The 18,139-nt window shown below is 37.6% G+C and overlaps 1 protein-coding gene and 1 long non-coding RNA gene across 8 annotated transcripts in view; one reads left to right on the top strand and one right to left on the bottom strand.

Moving 5' to 3' along the window:
* LOC5578392 overlaps positions 1-18,139 on the top strand; it is a 100,075-nt gene that overhangs the window by 48,982 nt on the left and 32,954 nt on the right. The window lies entirely within an intron of this gene.
* On the bottom strand, positions 15,486-17,778 carry LOC110674223. Its single transcript, XR_002498745.1, has 2 exons — positions 17,270-17,778; positions 15,486-16,001 (listed from the first exon to the last, which is right to left on the bottom strand). It is a non-coding gene; the product is annotated as an uncharacterized LOC110674223 (long non-coding RNA).

Raw genomic sequence — 18,139 nt, 5'->3', positions numbered from 1 at the left:
CCCTTATGAAATTTCTAGAGGACTCTTTGGAGGAATCCTTTAAAAAATATATTTATTCTTGGACAAATCAATGGAGAGACGCTTGAAAGAATCTCAATGAGAATGTCTCTAGTCATTCCTGGAAGAAGCCCCTACGAAAACCTTTGAGCCAATTCCTGGAGGAACTTTTTGAAATCAGATCCCAAGACCTCTTGATGAATCCTAGGATTTTCATCCTTGAGAAATACGAAGGAAAAATACTTTCAGTAATACCGGCGGGCAGGAATTTCTGGAAGGTTCCAAAGGAATAACTGGGGAAATATCTAGTAGAATCCCTTAGAGAATCTTCGGAAGAAATCCTAATAGCTAGAAAAATCTCTAGTGGATTGACAAAGAAGTCCCTGAACTCTTGAAGAAATCTGAAGACGTTTTTCTAAAGGAATTATTGAACAAATTTCAGGAAGACTTCCAGAAACTGTAGTGAGGAGCCCGATCCTAGTCTTTGCACTTTTGATTCACTTGCAAAGTTTCAGGTAATTCTGCCGAGAAAACCCCTTTATTCCCAATTTAATCATAGAAATGCCCATGTAGCTCTGCACCCTATTTGTTGGGAATTAGCAGGGATAATTCATGGGGAGTGTATGGAGGAGTCCCTTAAAGCATTCCTGAAGTAACCTCTTGCTAAACGACCTGGAAAATTTATGAATCCTGAAGAGTTTACAACATGAAACTCCGTTAATGTTTTCTTTCAGGGATTCCTCCAGAAACTCCCTCATGGACTCCTCTACGAATTCATTTAGCCATTGCTCTAGAAATTTCTTCAAACAATCTTCAGGAATTCCTTCATACATTTTCAAACTCAACCCAAGCAATCTACTAGTTATCCGAAGAAATTTCACCTAAAGATTCTACAGGGATACCGGCAATAATTTCTCTCGAGCTTCTTTCAGTATTTTCTCATGGAATTCTTATCCGGATTGCTCGAAGAAATCTTTGTAGGATGGCTTCATTCACTTCTGCTCTAATTATCTTGAAGAATACTTTCAGATTTTTGTATGGTTTTTGTCAGGAATTCCTTTAGGGATTTATCCAGAAAATTCTCAAGGGGTCCTTCGTGTATTGCTCGTCAAAGAATTCTTCTAATGTTTCTCATAAACACTTGCAATGATTACCTCATTAATTTTTCCAAATTTTCTTCGAAATGATCTCTAAAGATTCCGCGAAGAATTTTCTTATCAATTCCTCCATAGATTTCTTGTACGATTACTCTAGATAATTCTCCTAAAGATCCCGCATCAATTCTTGCACTGTATAATTCCGCTATATGCAACTCCATCATTCCGCTATATGCATACCATCAGGAATTTCACTAGTTTCTTATAGTAATTTTTGGAAAAAACTTCCTCTTAGGGAATTGATTTTCTAAAATCAAAAATTCCATTATAAAAGTTTATAAATTCAAACAATATTTTCACAGGCAGTATTGATAATGCCCCAAAGAAAAATAGCAAATATTAAAAATATTAATTTGTTTGAAAAAATATTGTGATTCTCGTTATTGAAGTCGTGCCCATACTTTCTGGGACACCCTATAGATTAATATCTGTAGGAATCTTCAGAAGTATGCCCAAAGCAATCCCCGGAGGAATTGTTGAAGGAAGCGCCGGAGAAATTTCTGAAGGAGTCTCTGAAGAAATTCCTGATGGAACCGTAGGAGAAATAATTGAATATAACCCGTGGAAAAATTCTGTAGAAGTTCCTGGAGAATTTGCTGGACAACTTCCTGAAGATACACCTAAAGCATTAACTGGATAAAGGAGCTCTTGAAGGCATCTCATCAGAAATTTTTGAAGAAATACTTACAGGATTGCGTATTCCCTAAAGAAATTTCTAGAGGAATTCCTTGACGATTTTTTTTTCTTAGCATGGAAAAATCTTAAAAATTATACCTGCAGTCATCAATGGAGGACTTTTAGGAAGAAGGTCCAGAGAAATCCCTAGAAGTATCACTATAGGTATTTGTGAAGAAACACCTGAAGAAATTTTTCGAGACCCTACAAGAACTTGAGAGAAATCCCAAGACAAATTTCTACAGAAATCCAATGAGAATATTCTAGAAGATCATAGGAAAAAAAAGCTTGAAAAATTACCACCAGAATCCATTGACTGTTTACAAGAATTCCTAAGTTATGCGGGAAAAAATCTTAGGAAGAAATACCCACAGTCATCTCAGGAGGAGTTTAAGGAAGCCTTGAGCTCTTGAGAAATCCCTAGAAGTATTCCTTTAGGAGTTTATGAAGGGACCTCTAAAGGAATTTTTTGAAACCCTACAATAACTTGCGAGGAGTCTTAAGAGGAATTTTTAAAGAAATTTAAAGTGCAAATTCTTGAGGATGATAGAAGAAAGAAACCCTGAATTTATTCCTGAAACATGCATGGCCTGGAAAAAACATAGAACTGTTCTTCCTTGAAATGGCTGTTGTAATTTCCTAACGCTTATATAAACTGTTGTAGTGTTCAAAAATTATGTTGTAGTGCTTAACAAAAGATTTCAATGTGTTATTGACAGACAATTCTGGGATTTTAAATATATGATAGCCGAAAGCAGCTACAACTGTTCTTTATTCTACAAAATTGAATATCTTAGGGCAAAACGGGCATTTCCACATGATTTTGGTGAATGAAGCTGTCTTCGTTCGGTTCCTTTTTTTTTCGATAGAATATGGAGTTTTTCGAGAACCGCAATAAGTGACATGATTTTGGTGTCGTCTTGTATCCATTTTTCCCACTATGCACTAGCTTCGTTGGAGGAATTTCATTTGATTTTTGATTGTGTCCTCGCGGAGTGTTTGATGGGCGGTGGTTAGTGTGCGTACCTCACATCGACTTTAGTGTACAAGGGAAACTTGACAGGGGGCAGTGAAAACGCACGAGGAAGAAAAGGGTAGGAATGTGCGTGCAAATTTTTCGGGTTTTCCACGTCGCCCTTCGTCGTATCTTCTGTCGTTGTCATCGTCGTGGTTTGCATTGGAATTTACTGTGCTTCCTCCTAGTAGCGGCAGAATGATGAGGGATGGGAGTGTCGTCGTGTGCCTTGTGATTTGAAGGAAATGTGGTAACAGTCAGTGGAGGGGGAGTGGTGGAAAAATCGTTGAAAGCGAGAAGTTGGTGTTTTTCCAAAATTGGATTTCAACATTTGGGAAAGTGAAACTCGTGTGGATCCAACCTGTCTTTCGGGACAGAACGGTCTGCGTGTTGCCTAGAAGAAGATTCTAAACTTGTGTTGGTACCGAGAAAACAGCACAACAACAATATGAATATCATAGGGAAAGTAAGAGAAAGGGGTGGCTCAACAAACCCCCAGTCGCAGCAGTTGAAGGATTGGTTTTTGGTGTGCGTTGGTCACTTGTTTTGACCTAGATTTCGGAGCATTACACCAACTACTCGTCGTATAGCTTATAATAGTCAAAGTTGAACTGTAATCGAGTCATCTCTTGATGCCGAATGGGGATCCAAGCTATCGAAAGCGCGTTTAGTGCTTTTTGTGTGACACGTTGACTGATTTGTGTGTTTTCGGGCGACAAAATCGCGTGCAGGGCCTACTGAGCTAGAATGCTATAACTCGGATGAGAATGGAAGTAGGCCGTTGTTTTCGGACATTAGTTCACTACACAAAGAGTAATTAGTTGAGTGCACCGAAGGAAACTGAACCGGGGCGAGTTGTTTATGGCTGTTTGTGAACTCTGTCGATTTTTTGCTAATTTATCGGTGTTTTTAAAGCCAGAAGATGACTGAAGCTTCTGTTCGTTTATATAATTGTGTTCGTTGTAAAACTAAAACGGGTGGGCTAAAAAAATAATTATTAAGTCTAAATTCGGTTGTTCTGGGTCATCTAAGAACTTCCTGGAGCATAGTTTTGCAGTACGAATATTATTTGGTATCTATTGTAGAATGATACATAACATATATCGAAGATGAAACTTCTATGAAGACCTTTGTGGATGATCTATGTGGAAACCTCTCTGTTATGTTATTGGATCTTGACCCATTATTCGTACAACAAAGTATAATAATTCCTATATTTGTATGAACATTAATGGTCTATGCCAAATAAACTCTAGGCCTATATTCCATCGTGTCCTTGGAGGATTTAAAACATTTGAAAATTTGACTACACTAGTAGACTCTATAGCAATTGAGTCCTTAACTCCCTCAAGCTTTCAGTACTAAATTTCGTTAACTTTTTAAGGTTAGAAGCCGTGCCATGTATCGTGGCCTTTCTTCATCATCAAGCTTTAAGAATCGAGAACATCCGTAAAACTTATTACGAATATACTATTTAGTTTACTTTCGTTTTGAGATTATGGTATGTACAGTACTTAAAATCATCTACGGATTGATTACACAGATTTAGGGCATTCTTGAAAGTACATACTTGGATGATCTTGAATACCTGTTGTATCCGATTTTTTTTTTCTGAGTGAAATTCTGAGTGGAACTTACTCCATTGGGTTTCGATGGAAGTTCTAGGATTTCAACAGGCATTCACCTAGAAGTCTCAGTGTCTCAGTAAGAATGTAGACATTCTGACAGGTATACCGGGTTGTTGAAGCAAATCATGTCATTCTTATCAGCATTCTGGAAATCCTTAATTTTCAATAAGAATTCTGGGAATTCTATTATATTAGTGGAAGTTTCAATGGACATTCTAGTTTTATGGTGTGAGTATACTGGGATTTATCTGAGGATTCTGGAAAGCCGATAAGCAGTGGAGAATTATTGAATTGCGGTGATAGTCGTGGAGTTTTAATTCTCCTTCATTCAACAAATAGTTTCTTCAGAATTTCCCTTTTATTATATCCAGGATGTGTAGACATTTTTTTTTCAGAAAAATCTCTTGAATCTATAGGTTAACATTCACAGCCTAAAACCAAAGGGATTTATTTAGTTCTTACAGACGCGAACGATGAAGATTTTTGCACAATATCAGTCATAGCAGCTGATGGCTGATAGACTAAAGCTATCAATATCAGTTGCTAACTATCAATATCATTTTGATCTGACAACCAACAGCGGTGATGCGACATCGCACTCTAGATCACAATCACTGCAGAATGAGTGATCACGTGGTTATTACCCACACTATTTATGTTTTTCATTGACCAACACACAGTTTCAATCCGTCTGCAGCACTATCCAGAATATCGTACTGATAAACTGCCATATTATTTGATTAATTTAAGGCATAACTTGACCTATCAGTGATATCCATAGTCTATCGCCATCAATGCATTGGTGATGGAGTAGACAGCATGATGTGGATGTTATAAAGAATGATCCGAATTGTATCACAGTCGGCCTGTACAAATCAGCAAATTTCAAGTGTTGATAGTGATAGCAAGCAACTCTGATTATGAGGATAATTACAGTAGTTGAAATGCTTAAATCACATCAAGTAGCCTATTTTGGGTACATGAATTTTTCAAATCATCTGTGTCATCACTTACTGTAAATGTTTGTGAATCTGTGCATTTTTCTACAGTCAGTTTGGATTGCCTTAGCAACGGGTGTTTTACTACTTTCAAGGCATTTTGTAGCAGCGATCGGCATGGTGAGTTTCAATAGCTTCGCTGGCAACTGTAGTACACACCAACCCCTTTTTACGACCGTTTTTTACCGACGGTTCTTTTTACGACCATTTTTTTTGCGACCGAAATTCAGATTACCGACCGTTTTTATAAATGATCAATATCTTAAAAAGTATTCAAAATAGCGGATCATGATGTTCAGCAAAATTGTTCAGTAGTTCAAGGGCTAACATATGGTGGTCATTGAATTGCGGAATTCTGCCACTAGGTGGCGCTAGTGAGCATCGATTTTTTTGCGGATATCTCAGGATCCTGACCACTTAGAAAGATGGCGTCTTCGGCAAAGTTGCTCATTAGCTCAAGGACTATCATTATAAAAGCTATGAGATTCAGAATTTTGCCACCAGGCGACGCTAGTGAGCATATAATTTTTGTTTTGTGGATAGCTTAGGATCCTGACCACTTAGAAAGATGGCGTCTTAAGCAAAGTTGTTCAGTAGCTCAAGGACTATTATTATTCTAGCCAAGAGATTCGAGATTTTGCCACCAGGTGGCGCTAGTGAGCATAGAATTTTTGTTTTTCGGATAACTCAGGATCCTGACCACTTAGAAAGATGGCGTCTTCGGCAAAGTCGTTCATTAGCTCAAGGACTATCATTATAAAAGCTATGAGATTCAAAATTTTGCCATCAGGCGGCGTTAGTGAGCATAGAACATTTGTTTTGTGGATATCTCCGGATCCTGACCACTATGAAAGATGGCGTCTTTGGTACATTTGTTGAGTAGCTCAACTTTGTCCAAGACGCCATGTCTATGTAGTCAGGATCCTGAGATATCCGCAAAACAAAAGAAATCGTGCTCACTAGCGCTGCCTGGTGGAAAAACCTTTTATCTCTTCACTAGCATAACTTCGAACTAACATAACTAACTGAACAACTTCGCCCAAGGCGTTATTTTTCTAAGTGGTCAGGATCCTGAGCTATCCGCAAAACAAAAGTTCTATGCTCACTAGCGCCGCCTGGTGGCAACATCTCGAATCTCTTGGTCAGAATAATGATAGTCCTTGAGCTACTGAACAACTTTGCCGAAGACGCCATCTTTCTAAGTGGTCAGGATCCTGAGCTATCCGCAAAACAAAAGTTGCATGCACACTTGTACTGGTGGCACAACTGCACTTAAGCAGTGTTGCCAGCTACGACAAAATTTTGAACCCTTAATGAAAAACTGGATTACAGTTGAAGAGTATTGCTATATTGCTAAGCATTCTATTTTTCTGTTTCGCTCAAGTTTCGATCTTTTCTTTATTCTTCTTAAACAGTGTTGCCAGCCACGTGAACATTTGTGATTCGGCCGACTGTATGGCACGCAACACTTCCTTCAACTTCGGTGAACATTCTGTATCATTATCCTTAAATTTTTTTGGTATTTGCATATCACATCCCCATAAAATTGGCTCTTTTGATAACAATCGAGCAGTGTTACCATCTATTACCAAAATATGAAAACTTGAACGGCCATTTCGGAAAGTTTTTACGACCCCCTTATATCGGTCGTAAAAAGACATTGGGGTGTATCATAAATTATCGATGAATGGTATCGACATCATGAATTTTCCCAACTCTGATTACAATTACTACTGCTCTTATTACTGTATTACTTTTTACTTTTTTTCAAGTTTGTTTGCTAAAATTTTATTTAGAACCAAATCAGATATTTTCCCAAAGAATATATTTTTCTTTTTCTGCGGCCTTTTTAGAGCATTCTTCATCCATTTAGTTCCATATCCCTCAAAGAACTCTGCTTGATTTTTAAGGATATGCCTAGAAATTACTCTAATTACTTGATCATAATTTTCTTCAGAAACTATTTCAAATATTCTTTAACCAATTTTGTCCGAAATTTGAACCAAGAACTCCTTAGACGATATCTTTAAAAAAGTCCAGCAGAAATTCTTTAAGAAATCACCCAGGGATGTCTCCACGGTATCGTCAAGGGCATTTCAAAAATTATTAAAGAAAGTACTGAAAAAATCTGGAAATTGTTGATGCATCGAGAGAATCCAAATGAAATAATCAATTGAATCTCTAATCAAAATTATGTAGGATTTTTTGGACGTACAGTATTGGACAAAACATTTGCAACTTTTTCGATTTTCCGTACAAAATGACCAACTTTGGTAAGCTAGATCTCAGTTATTTATCGTCCGATTCGAATGAAATTTTTACAGAACATCAGATATAACATGAATTTTTACATATATTTTTGAGTGATTTTTCCAATCACGGGTTTATAAATTATAACGGTTTATCTAAAGTGTAATTTTCGACGAAAAATTCAAAACTATTTATCTCAAAATCTGATAGCCCTACACAAAAACTGTCTTCAGCAAACTTGTTCACCTTGTTAAAATCTTTGCTGAAGATACCATGAAGCTATTCCTTCAATATGTTTAGTTATGACATTTATAAAAAATCGTCAAAAAATTGACTTTAGTCAAACCGTTACTGCTTTTGAACTTGTGATTGGAAAAATTACTCAAAAATATATGTTAAAATTCAAGTTATGTCTGATGTTCTGCCAAAATTTCATTCAAATCGGTCTATAAATAACTGAGATATAGCTTACCAAAGTTGGTCATTTTGTATGGAAAATCGAAAAAGTTGCAAATGTTTTGTCCAATACTGTATTTCTTGTAAATTTTGAACAGATCCCTGAAGAAATGCCTATAGAAATGGTAGGAATAATTGCTGTAGTATTTTCTGGTGTGAAACCTCAAATAAAATTTGGAAAAATCCACTAAAATGTTGCTTGGAAAATTACACGAGAATTGTTTGGAATAACTGTAGGAGTAATCGTTGGTGAAATATTGGAGAATTAAAAACACACAAAAAGCATGCTCTAAAAAAATCCTCTGGCGAAGTGGGAATCGAAGTCACACCCAATGACACGATGCGGTTACCTGCTCAACGACACTAACCGCACGGCCTACAATTTGGAGGATTTTAATAATCACTTAAACTTAATGATCACTAGTTGAATTTATTGGGGAGTTCTTGGGAGAGTTCTAAATAGATTTCCAGGTATAATCTCTGTAAGAATCCCTGGAGCAATTCTTGAGATAATTCGTATGTGAATTCAAATGAAAACAATTGGTCGTTGTTCAGACAGACCGGACTAGATGATATTTTATCGTTCAAAATATACGTTAAGAACTCTATCAATTTTGATTTTCCCGATGCTGTTTTGATACAGATGTACCATCAAATAGATAAGTTACATTATTGCAGCGAATGATGCCAATATTTCTACATTTCGAATGCCTGGGGTACGTTTTTCTGAAACCATTAAAAAGCACTTGGTTCAGTCTGTCTGAACACCGACCAATTGAAGAAATAACTGAAAAAATATGCAGCAACTCCTAGTGGAATTCTAGTAGGAATTCCAGGTAAAGCCTTAAACGAATTTTTTTGAAAACCCTACAATAAACTCTTAAGCATTTTTTGAACGAATCCTATAGGGAACGGAACACTACTAGAGCGATTTCTGACAAAATCGGTGGAAAACTGGAATTGGTGGAAAAATATCTGAAGGAAATCCTGGAAAAGCATTCTAAAGTATTTTCAGTGTAATCCCTGTAGAAATTCATGATTAGGTAATTAGAATCAGAGTTCACTGCAAGGAGATTTGGTTTGAAGAAGAGACTTTAGAGACCTTCTAATTAAGAATAGAGACTTACTTAAAATAGAGACCAAGTCTCTAAGAAGAGACCCCCAAAAGATAATTGAATTATCATCTAACCCTGATGCATCTGTATCCTAAATCTGCAATGCTTGAATATCACGATGCTGCACTAATTCCGCATTCGCCCTGGTATTGGTGCGTATTACGCCCGCAACCCTCCTATTGGGTGAGTTCCGCTTGAAAATGGATCGTCCTCCCCCAAGTCTGTGGACGTTTATTTGCGTCGTCATACGAGTACATAGAGCAAGTACAGTAAAGTAAATGCTCTGTGAAACGCAATGCTCCAATGATGGGAATGGAAACAGGTGGCAGCGATAAAGCCAGGGGAAGTTCAAGGTCACAAGCCGTTAAGTGGATTAACTGGGTTGGACCATTTCCCCCCATCGCTTCAACGTGCTCCAACAGACCTGCACAAACTTGCGAATTGATCGTAGAATGGAATAGAATCGAATCGCTTTGAAGTTCCATTTTCCCTTTGGATGCTCCCCGAATGTTTCCGCATTCCACGTGACGGAACGGAAATGTAGAACAATACATTGTGTCGTGCCGGCGATGAACACCAACAACGGGACAACACGAATTAGCTGATGGAAGTCCAATACAGCACACCATCGATAGTCGCCGTATTGGTTCGCCTGATTAGCAAGTAGTCGCTAATCAAGGGACTTTAGAACTGAACAGACACAGACATCCAGTCATCTAAGAGGCAAAGGCGACCGCAAATTCTGCGCAAAACCGAATAGTGTTTCTCGGAAAAAGTCCTGACTGCAGGTACTTAACTTGGCAAATTCCGACAATAATTAATCCTGCTAATTTTCAGCGAGAAAAGTCATTATTTTAAGCATCCGGACGAAAGACGTTTCGAGGTGGGTTCGTGTCTCTCGAGCCGCTTCGCCGATTATTATTATTATTGTATATAAAAGTTTTGTTTAGATCATCACCCCGTTATAGAACATGTCAACAATCTACCGTTGCACACAGAGAGACGTTGGCCGATCCGGTCGGTCAGTGATGCGGTATGAACAGCAATATCTGTATCACAGACAAACAGACGTAATATGTAAAACAAATTCCTTTAAAAACCATCGCCCAGTATCCACGATCATCATCTAGTAAGCATGTTGGCCGAAGTACTGTTTCGTGCAACAACACTTGCAGATAACGGTAGTGTAGTGTAAAACGTAAAATACGAAGAAAAACGATAGGCGCGACTCTGATTGCAACGTTTGAAACACAGCGAATTCAAAATGATCGTTAAATGAGTGTTTGATGGAAAATCCGTCAGTGGTATGTCTGTTTGCCTGTGCCTATAGTATATTGTACACGACGTGACTGACGACGCAAAGGTTGGTTATGCAATCGCGAAATAGCGATCTGCACGAACGGAGCGGAAATTGTTCTGAACTCTATCTACAGCCGTCCCAATAATCGCCCCAAATGCGAGGGCAGGGCACACATGCGATGACACAGACGCGGGCAGAAGTCTGCACCGGCTTCATAATAGTTAGAAAGGGAACTACGCGTCCCATTTTATAATATATGAACAGACTCGATAAACTATTGTGATATGGAATGGTTGCAAATTTCCTCTACTGATTAAAATAGCAATAGGGTAGAAGGGTCAATTCTGGCCAGCCTAAGAAGAAATACCTTTGGAAATCACATGTGAGTCCATGGACATATCCCACAAAATTTTCGTCAAATAAAAGCTTTTGTTCATACTTTTTGAAAAAAAAAATATATCGGAGCTGGACAGAAACAATGGCCAATATTGGTCAATAACTAGTATTGCGCAAATTGAAATTATTTTGGCGATTCAATCAAAGTACCTAAACTCTACCATTTGAAACGCGAAATGATTTATGCTGATGTACTCCGTGGAATGATCTTCAATTCACATCAGCAGCTTTGTTTTTCCTGTGTTGGGTGTATAATCACTGCGACCATTTGTTTGATCTATTGTGATACACTACCCATTTTAATGTATAACCGTATTCAAGGTGATAGATTACTATGATTAGTTATCCTCAACTCCTGATTTCGGTATTTTCAAAATGGGGAATAATATGTCGTATAAACCGAACTACTTTGAATGGAGCTAAGGACCATATATCAGAGGGCTGTAGAAACCCTTGATCAAGATATTTTAATCTCACAGCAAAAAGTGCAACGCAGTTACACAGAAGGTGTTCAGAGGTTTCTGTTTCCTCACTACAATAGCGACAAATATCATCTTCAATTCTCTTGATTAGTCGTAAATGATATTTAACTAAACAATGTCCTGTAATTAGTCCTGTGTATGCACACAGGTCTTTTTTTGACAGGGTGAGAAGTTTTTGTGTATTTGATTTATTGGGTGTTATAAACTTTTTATATTGGCGGGCTTCAACAGTTTTATTCCAGTTGGTATTTACCATGGCTTTTTCCCAGTTCCTGAGCTCCATTTTAATGGAGCATGGTGAGACTCCACAGAAAGGCTCTGGCCCTTGTAAAGGTTGGGATGATCCAACTCTTGCTCATCTGCTTTTAACTACTCAAGTTTTGTAGGAATAGTCAATCGGGCAACATGAAAGATATTCAAGTGATTTAAGGAGTCACTTTCATGGTAGTTTCATTGGAAAACTGAAATATGCCTTCCGGAAAATCCGGAACATCCGTAAAAGTGGTCAAATCGTTAAAAATGACTTGGGAAGCCGCGGTTTTTTTTCAATCTCACTAGTTTTCAACATTCATGGACATAAACGATGCTTTGAGTGCATAAGACCCTGTACGGCCGTTGGGGGGCTCACCGGAAGATCCGGAACATCCGTAAAAGTGGTCAAATCGTTAGAAATGACTTGGGAAGCCGCGTTTTTTTTTTCAATCTCACTAGTTTTCAACAAACATGGACATAAGCGATGCTTTGAGTGCATAAGACACTGTATGGCCATTGGGGGCTCACCGGAAGATCCGGAACATCCGAAAAAGTGGTCGTTTGAATCGTTAGAAATGACTTCCCGAGGAGGAACAAATAACTCTCCAATAACTTATGCATACCATTTTGTGGTATCATACCAAAATTAGGTATTGTTCAGTTGTCAATACCTCAATTTGGTATTATAATGGTATTGAAAAATATCTTTAAAACAATTAAAAATACTTCATTGAGGTATTGAACAGCTATTGAGGTCTGCTGGAGGTATTGAACTACAATTAAAAAATTTCATTTGTTTATGAAAACCCATCAAGTATTATTGAGGTATTACAATACCTGATCTAGTTATCAGTTTGGTGTTCGTAGAATATGCTTGAGATATTATTTGAGGTATTTTACCTCTTATGCAGGGCTAATCCATACCTCATTCAGGTATGTAGTATTGGAAATTATCTGGTATGGAATACCTCAATTTGGTATTCAGTAGTTATTTTCTTCTGCTCGGGTTGGGAAGCCGCTTTTTTTTCCAATATCAATATTTTCAATATGAACATGAACGATGCTTTGAGTGCATTAGACCCTTTATGGCCATTGGGGGGCTCACCGGAAGATCCGGAACATCCGTAAAAGTGTTCAAATCGTTAAAAATGACTTGGAAAGCCGCGGTTTTTTTAATCTCATTAGTTTTTAACATACATGGACATAACCAATGCTTTGAGTGCATAAGAGTGTAAAAACCCGGTATGACCATTGGGGGGCTCATCGGAAGATCCGAAATATCCGGAAAAGTAATAGAAGTAATAAACCATAGAAGAAGAATGTCGCTAGCGTCGCAGTAGGAACATCTTTTGCTGGCGGAGATAGGCGGGGCTAAAAATGTCAACGCGAAAATGTATGCAGTTTGATACTTATGTACCCAACATGTTTCTGAGCAAGAACAAAGCGAACACCAGCGACATTATTCTTCTATGGTTTATTATTTCTATTGGAAAAGCGGACAATTCGCATAACTTACCCTACAAAACCACATTTTTTTGAAAATTCATTGTTTTCACGGACCATAAACAGTATCAGTATTTAGGCCACCATGTGACTCTAGTTGGCTTCTGATTGGTCCCCCGAACGATCCGGAACATCCGTAAAACTGGCCTTATTATAGAAGATGTCTCGGAAATTCTCTTTGTTATTTTTTATTATACTAGTTTTCTACATTCAAGGACGAAACTAATAAATCGAACGCTTTATGATCAGCTTTGACTACTTTGGGGGTTTCCATGTATGTTGAAAACTAGCGACATATAAAAAAACCGCGGCTTTCCAAGTAATTTCTAACGATTTGAACACTTTTACGGATGTTCTGGATCTTCCGGTGAGCTCCCCAATGGTCATACAGGGTCTTATGCACTCAAAGCATTGGTTAGGTTCATGTATGTTAAAAACTAGTGAGATTGAAAAAAATCACTGCTTTCCAAGTCATTTTTAACGATTTTACCACTTTTACGGATGTTCCGGATCTTCTGGTGAGCACCCAATGGCCGTACAGGGTCTTATGCACTCAAAGCATTGTTTATGTCCATGTATGTTGAAAACTAGCATCGTTTATGTCCATGTATGTTGAAATCAAATGAGATTGAAAAAAACCGCGGCTTTCCAATTCATTTTCAACGATTTTACCACTTTTACAGATGTTCCAGATCTTACGGTGAGCTCCCCAATGGCCATATAGGGTTTTATGCACTCAAAGCATTGTTTATATCCATGTTTGTTGAAAACAAGTGAGATTGAAAAAAAAAACCGCGGCTTTCCTAGTCATTTCTAATGATTTGACCACTTTTACGGATGTTCCGGATCTTCCGGAAGGCATATTTCAGGTTTTCAATGAAACTTCCATGAAAGTGACTCCTTAAATCACTTTAATATCTTTCATGTTGCTCGATTGACTATTCCTACAAAACTTGAGTAGTTAAATGACAGTTTAGTACTATAAAACTGTTCAGAAAAGGAAGTTGATCATTTTTTTACCCGACTTGACCCAGGAGGACACCGGAATAACTCCGGCCACAGGCAAAATTTTGGACCACTTTCCCCAGCATAGGAAAATAGAAGAGTTTGGATTTCATATAGTGAAAGAAGTTTGCAAATCGGATAGAAAATAGCTTCACGAGAATTTTTTGAATTTTTTTTCTTAACCCGGTCGGATACGGGTTAAAGTAAGAGAGTACATTCCCAAACCAACTTTGTGTCATGTCTACCTATCTCAAATGATATTCCTTATGACTCTGGTACCTTTTATTTGATCGTACAGTGACCCCACGCAGTTGAATCACCCACAATTTATGAATCAGCTGATTTCAAAAGACAAAATTATTATGAAAATTGGCACAAAACATCACAGAATTATTTTTACACATAGTTTCTTATCAGTAAAAATAATTCTGTGATGTTTTGTGACAAGTTTGATGATAATTTTGTTTTTTGAAGTCAGCTGATTCATAAATTGTACGTATTTCTGAACTATAAATACGGGCTGACGTAAGCGCAGAAGAGGAGAATGCCCGGACTGTGGACTGATAAACATATTATTTTATTCATATTATTATTATTTGCAGAATATAAAACTTTGAAGTACATGTGCATGATTTCAAAGCAGCGAGCGCTGCTTGACTATCAGAAAAAATGCATGTGTTGGAATGCTTGTATTTTCTTTTTAAGCAAATAGAAGTACATTCTAGTATAGCTTGTACTTCAGCCTGGAAGACGGTTGGCCATCTACCCATTGAGACTGATAGACATACACCGGGACCTGTAACACCAGCTCCCACTTGATCGTTTTGTTTGGAACCGTCAGTATAGAAGACTATTGAACCTGAGCGAATTTGTGGTCCTCCCACACAATGAGCTACAGTACATGTGAAGAAGACCATGATTTGCATATGTATTGGTAACCAAAATAGTGGTGACGTCACTATTTGGTTGCAAGCACGAGTAGATATGGGATATTTTAAACAAATTGAATGTAACATAAAAAATTGTGGTGCATACCATGAAATTTAATTCGAACTAGATGATTTTTGATTATTGTATTTATCGTTGGACTATTTCAACACAATAGACATAAAAACATTCAAAATAATCATATATTTAATTGAGGTTTGCCTAACACGAAATAGGGTATTCCATCTGTATAAATAACTAATGTATACTTTTTGATGACGCCGTAAAAACTATTAGTAACCAAGTGTGTAGCTTGTTGTTTCTGAGCAGATGAATAGATTAACACGTTATTAAACAACACTGTGGTGAAACAATGCTCAGAAACAATAAGGTACATACTTGGTTGTCATTGGCTGGATTATATATCTTGCTTGCGTTTAATCAGCGTTCGTAGTGTGTTCAGCATTACCAATCTTACCGCTTCCTCTAACATGACATGAGTAGAATTGAGCCCATCATGACTGATGAACTCTGACCAACCGGAATCGTTCAGGCTATCAACATCTGAACTTCGTAGCAGTAGACAGATTGGCCAGCTCTATCACCTCTAACAAAACATCCATGTTTGAGTCGGAATCACGTATGTTCTGTTCCTTTTGGAACGGTGAAACATCGCAAGAAGATCCATTTTCAACTATTAACGTTTTTCGATTTCTCCGCCTCCAGTGAACAGTGATTTTGCAAAAGGTTAGCCACAAGTTCCTTCCGCTCGTTTCGTTGATAACGTTGGGAACGACCTCTACAATCAACGCATGACGATTCCGGAGTACGAATGGTGGGAAAAGCTGTAATAGGGTCCTAAAGCCCTGTCCCAATTTTAATGCCAAACGCTTAAGATTAGGTCAATAACACATGTTTACTCAATTTTCTAATGTTTTCCGTTGGTTTGAGCCCAAAAAACATTTTTTTTAGATTTTGTCACACCCCTTGGCTTAAACTCAAATTTTGGGTGTATTTTGTTTTCCGTGTCTCTTCCGAAATGTCAGATAGGAACAACCCCTGCACTGTAAACTCAGCATTACTCTTTAATGTGGAAAAAGTACCCATTATTTTCTGATATATGGAAACGTCAAAATGAGGGGTATTTCATTTTTTCAGATAATGGGTATTTTTTGCCCTTTTTTATGTTCGGTTCTTTTACTCTATAATGGGTGAAAATTTCCTTGCGATTTAATAATTGTGGAACTTCCCATTATATTATGCAGCAGTTTGTGATACGCATAGTAGTTCGTTCCCAAAACAAAGAAATATGTGTTCAGAAAGGTCAAGGTTAAGGTAGGTGAACTAAATGAATTCCTATTCCTGCCGTGTGCACTAACTAGGAGAAAAATCAAATTTTACAGGATGATTATAATGCCGAGTATATCCCAGCACAAAACCTCCAGGAGAAGCAGCCCCGTTTTCCAGGCCAGCAACTCTACATGGCTGATGACAAATGATTCTCCTGCATTAGATACCAAATAATTGTTGTTGATTATTAATATTAATTGAAATAAATTGATGTTTTTATATTAATAGGATTCCATTGTTTTTTAAGAAAATAGCATACAAATCAAAGTAAATTCTCATATATAAAAAAGAGTAAATTTTACTCTGTTCCTCAAAATATGTTTTTCGGATAGTGGGTAAAATTCACTCGTTGATCTGACGTACAAGCCGTTTACTCTTTAATGAGTACAGGGCCTTTACTCTTTTTATGAGTTAAACTAGTTTCTCTCAAAGTGGGTACTTTTTTACTCTTTAAAGGGTACTTTGACCTTACATGTGTTAAAACTAAAACCCCTGTGGTGTTTTTGTCGACTAAGCGAACGTCAAACATGATCTTAAGTGTCAAGGTTCATTTATGGACCCAATTTTTAAATTAAAGTTTAAACATGATATAGCCATTATTTGAGCGGGAAAAATTGCTAAAGTAGTTGCAGTAAGATGCTTTTTCGTGTTATTGAATAAAAATAAGATTTCATTAAAAATTTTAGGACCCAATTGGCATTACGTCTCTTGGTACTGGACAAAGAAATCTTACCGCCTCGGACCAGACTATTTCGATCTGCACCTGTCAACGATTTTCGGATCGAAGCATTGAACACAAAATCGTCAGATGTGAAATGCTGGGAGCATACATAAAGCGATGTACCCGGATCTTTGATGAGCCCACAACATTTCACCCATTTCGATCGTTTGCTAGGTTCTTTGGGGAAAGTGTGAAAACTTATGCAAATATCACTGTTCTTCGCTTCCTGTGTCGTTATCTTGCACACATTGACTGCACACTGCGGCATTCTATCAAAATTTACCAGAAATTGTTAAAACTGTACGAAATAAAGTGGAAAAACTTCTGAACTCGCGCACTTTTTGCTTTCGCGGGATTTTAAATTGTAAACACAAATAGTGACGTAGGCAAGATCAGCGATGTATTGGTGTTAGGTGTCATTTTCAACTTTATACAGTTGTCACACACACTATTATACGGAACTGCGCCACCTGTTCTGTAACTCATTGCCTCCCACATCCCAGACAGAGCGATCCGGCTCTACTACATTGTACCTACGTCTTTTCCAGCTTCTAGTTGAACGAATTGATACAGAGGGAGTAGATTAAGCATTGCATCTAATGCTTTTGTAGGTGTGCTGCGCATTGCGCCTGTTATGGATATAGTAGCCAGCCTTTGTATTTTTTCTAATTTTTTTATTGCACACTTTTCCAAAGTCTCCGGCCACCATACTAATGAAGCATACGTAATTCTGGGTCTCACAATAGCCATGTATATCCAGTGAATTATAGCTGGCCGCAGTCCCCTTTTATTTCCAAAAGTTTTTTTACTTATCCATAGTGCATTTGCTGCCTTATCGAGTATGTTACTTAGATGTAGACACCAGTTTAATTTACGATCTAAAATGACTCCCAGATTTTTAACATTCGATGA

The sequence above is a fragment of the Aedes aegypti genome, chromosome 1 (genome assembly GCF_002204515.2).
Source record: "Aedes aegypti strain LVP_AGWG chromosome 1, AaegL5.0 Primary Assembly, whole genome shotgun sequence".
Classification (NCBI taxonomy): Eukaryota; Metazoa; Arthropoda; class Insecta; order Diptera; family Culicidae; genus Aedes; species Aedes aegypti.
This window is presented reverse-complemented; position numbering and strand designations above follow the sequence as displayed.